We start from the raw sequence: 4,524 nt of genomic DNA, 5'->3' as shown, positions 1-4,524 counted from the left end.
TGTGTTAATCCTTATTACGTACTTGTATTTTATTATTGTTTACCGCTTGCCTTACTTCACTCTAAATAGCTTACTCCTTGTCATAGAAATTATTAGGCCTACACTCATATTCCGCACTTTTGCCTAAAATTGCTAAGTAATTATTAAAATTTGGAACTGTACCTATTCACCCCCCTCTAGGTCCATCTCGATCCTTTTCACCGACACTCACAACCAACCCTGTGGGGTGATGGGATAAGACGCGACCAACTGTTAATCGGTGTTGTCGCACCATACTGTCCTTACATGCCTCCCCACCTCATCAGTGAGTTCCTCATCATCTCAGAATAACCACCACCTGTTATAAACACCCACGTAGTGGCAGCATCCATTTTTTAACGTAGTTAGATCTTTGTCCTTTTAGATACCTATTGTACTGACCATGTGGGGTTTAAACCTACAAAGATTGGTTTTTAAAATATAAATGAGGCATATCACCCACGAAAATATGCATGCATAATTTGTTGTTCTCATAATTAATCCCTCCGTCCCAAAATAGGTGACTTAATTTTGTACTAAATTTGTACTAAAGTTAGTACAAAGTTGAGTCAATTATTTTGGGACATGGGGAGTATGAAAGAGGCATATCTTTAGAAAAGAAGGGAGGCACTCTAAATAATAATAGTTGGTATAACATACTGTTCATGAACAAATACGGCAACACCAATAACTACCTTTTGAGATTGACCATGTTTCATGAAACTCGAAAGCGTTTCTTCACAATAAAAAGAGCACCAACATTCATCATGCATGACGCTACTCTCTGAACCTGGATATGAACCAACAGCAAATTGCTAACACAAATATTTCAGTTAAGAGAGTGTCCAATGGGGTAAATTATGAAGCAAGAGAGTGCAGAACAATGAGGTTAGCTGAGTGAGAAGGATCCAGCAGGCTGACATAGCTTATTCTAAATAAAGGTCATAAAAAATCTGATATATAGTAAAAAAAACTGTTGAAATAGGCCCAGGTTACCCTACTGAAATACAATCAGAACCTGAATGTATATTAACTGAATCAAAAATGGGCTATCATATCCATGTTCATACACATAGAACAGGCAGGAAAATGAATCAACTTAATCAATGGCAAACCTAAACAGAAAAGTGAACATAATATGCTCACCAGAGCGACATATGTGTCTAAGTGTGCTCACAATTTAATATGTAAGAGAATCGACATATGACATGCAACTGAATTTTATTCCACGCGGTTACTACAATCATAAGAAACATTCACATGTTGAAAAGAACATCATTTGACGGTCCTAGAAATATTAACATGAAACATCACACCAAAGTATATTTGAATTAACAATTTAAATAAACCACAAATGAATCTAATAAATTACATGCCACTCCTATATTATCAAATAAATACGAGGAACTCAGAGGCACATCAAGAACATAATAGAAAGAACATAGTAACTCAAAAGTTAACCATACTCAAAAGAACCATAAATAATAGAAAAAAACATGAAAATATTTGTTCTACCATTCATGAGATGGAACCAACAATCTAACTCCACCCTCGCGTTTCTATGGTCATATGGAGAATTTTATCTATTGGGCTCGATGTCATAAGATGAACAAAACTAAGGAATTATGTTGATGCCATCAGATGGCCTTCGATTTTGGATGCGTTGGTAACTGTGACATATCCTTCAAGTTACCTATTGTTAGGGGTCATATTTACAGGTACAGAATATCAGGACATTGTCTTGGTAAGGATTCGGGAAAACGGAAATAAACTATGAAAATGGCTTAAACCCCTCTCTTAAGACATACTGTAGAAGAGAAGAGATACTTAAGATATTTCGAAGAAACTTACTGCAGCCCATCAGCATCGCAATGCAACATCCCTGATGGTTCTGTTGGGCAGCATAGCAGCTATCTTGATGTACCTCATGATATTAGGTTCGCGAGCATATCTGCCATTACCAGCAAAGAAACAATTAGAACATCAAAGGAAATGGCTTCTCAAGCAAGATGGTGACATTAGACATGGTTCTCTTTCTTCTAGGATTCCTTTGACACAAATTCATCGGTTAGAATCTGATGATCTCATCGGCACAATCATAGAGTACTCAATTGCGGCTGTTAAGGCATGCTTATGGTTGGAAGAAACCAAGTGCAGATCCACAGTAATACCAAATAACGACGAAAGCGACGCTATAGCGGATGCGCTAGGTAGTGCTAGAAACTAAAAAGGTAAAAAGGTTCCAGTGTGTCATAGACACTTTCCTATTCACAGAACCCTGCAGTAGGTTTCAGGCATATGCATTTAGTTAAATACACTGAAAATCGCCGTAGGATACTTGCAAGAAAAAAATCCTAGAACAAATGGATTTACCTGCATCAAAAGTGTTATGATGTCACTGACACATGTAACTTCGCGTTTAGTCAAATTTTCAACATAGACAGCAACCCGCGTATCTTCGCGGAGCTGCACATTAGGTTTCATGTGTAGTACAAGTAATGAATGACGGCATCACCCTAGTAACTCATATTCACTTAAAGTAACAGCAAGAAAGCATACTTGAAGATTTGCGATGACGGGTCAAGAAGATCTGTAATTTGTTCATTGTAGATCTCCAGGAAAGAACACTTGCAGTTGTACTTAAGATTCTCATCCCTCCTGCTCTCATCTTCCTGCAATTTTAGGATTCGCACGTAGCAGATTTAGAAACCATAGCATTATAAGACACATTACCCTATGCTGAGCAACAAGTCTTTTGTTATCAACAGATTTAAAAAAATACTACTCTGATTCTCGCAATCAAGAACTCGAAAATACGTGGTGCCATGCCACATTCTGAACCAGGCTTCACTCCCAACTCACTGATTTCACCAAGCATTGTGTGTGTCTTTCCACTTCCAGTCTGCAAACAAATAAAAGGTTGAAGCAGACTTTTCCATTATAAGTAAGACAAATTAATTTTATAACATATACCTGCCCATAAGCGGCCTCCTCCACCTGACCGAGCACGGCAACGGCGGTAGCCCCATGGAGGGGTCATCCTCCTCCCGTTGCGCTGCCCCAAAGCGCGGCGCCCCAGCGCGGGAGGCGGCGCTGGCGTCGTTGCGTTGCCCGTGCACACGGGCATGTTCTTGCTTGCCGGCCAGCGCCGCCGCTACCCGCTCCTCCCTCTCTCTTATCTCTTTCTCTCTAACAAAACAATGTTGCACTGGTTTTATTTGTTCCATTAGCTCCGTTCAAGATTTTCTCGACGCATATCTTATTTATCTTACCGAGGCAAGACAAATTTTGCTCTTCCTCCTCTTTTACTAGTTGTATCTGTTCCACTGGTTGTCAACTTTAGATGTTCTAAATCATAGGAATATTGCCATTAGTTGTCCCAACTAACAGCAACACTCCACACTGTATAAGTACTCCACACATACAGAAATACTCTAAGCACTTTTTTCTTTGAAATCAATACTCACACTTTCAGAGACAAAAATGAAAGTTACAGTGAGCCGAGCATAAGTAGAATAAAGGACCACTTTGCTTCCACTGAACATGTATGAGTAGTTAAAATGGTCATGTCCAGTTTTCATTTAGTACTTATTCTAATTGCTATAGGGTCATGCATGAGTAGTTAAAATGATTATGTATGAGTAGTTAAAAAGATCATGTAAGGAGTATATGAATGTCACGGTATGAGCAGCAATCTTCCCAACAAAGAAGAAGTCATACAGCAAGTGGAGTTTGCTCCGAAATGACACTTTCTGCACTTCCATCAGGCATGCAGATCCTCACCTTGACCCTCCTCAGCAGATCGTATCCTCTGTCATGTTGTAGTAGTGATGATCAAATTCACGCCCACCTTCTGCGACAAAAGGTTCAGATCTCATTCCATGGCGCAGCAACGGGGAATCGTCAATCAAAATCTGTTAAAAACAACCCAAGTAGGAGTATTACCTGGTGGTTGTCAGGGCGAAGGAGGAGGAAGGCTATGACAACCTCATTTGAGCGGCCGCCTTGGTCTGCTGCTGCACCACCAGCATGGACAACCGGGATCCAAAGTCGACGGACGTGAGAAGGTCCCCGAGAACCCACAGCTTCAAGTGCTCGCTCCAGTTCGATATGCCGGCCGTCAACGGCAACTCGCGGCTCTCCGCTCGCCGCCCGACCACAAGCAACTCGACACCTCGCTTCCTCCTCCTCAACAAGAATAATCTTTGTCTTGCACATAATCTATCATATAAACAATTAGCTACAGATCAAACACCAATACAAGATTAAATATCAAGCATTAGTTTGTGACTTGCCTTAACAAGGGCCTAGATGATGTCTCACGTGCACATGTAGCCATGTAGGCCAGTTTATCATCACCCCGACAACATGTAGAATTTAGGTAAACATCTTCGGTTACATGCACCTCCATCACCTGCTTGTTCCCCAGCGAATTCTGCGACGCGCCGCGAGACCACCGAGTCAGAGACAGCAAACCCCGAACACGCAAGGGGAGGGAAGGCTAGG

At 40.9% G+C, this 4,524-nt stretch overlaps 1 long non-coding RNA gene across 1 annotated transcript; it reads right to left on the bottom strand.

Annotated features, from left to right (window-relative positions):
- Nucleotides 1-2,608: 2,608 nt before the first annotated feature.
- Nucleotides 2,609-4,065, bottom strand: LOC123446611. The gene is made up of 3 exons (XR_006631411.1): nt 3,964-4,065; nt 3,802-3,871; nt 2,609-2,690 (listed from the first exon to the last, which is right to left on the bottom strand). It is a non-coding gene; the product is annotated as an uncharacterized LOC123446611 (long non-coding RNA).
- Between the last annotated feature and the right edge of the window lie 459 nt (nt 4,066-4,524).

Source organism: Hordeum vulgare, chromosome 4H (genome assembly GCF_904849725.1).
Source record: "Hordeum vulgare subsp. vulgare chromosome 4H, MorexV3_pseudomolecules_assembly, whole genome shotgun sequence".
Lineage (NCBI taxonomy): Eukaryota > Viridiplantae > Streptophyta > Magnoliopsida > Poales > Poaceae > Hordeum > Hordeum vulgare.
Note: the sequence above shows the minus strand (reverse complement) of the source record. Positions and strands in the feature narration are given on the sequence as shown.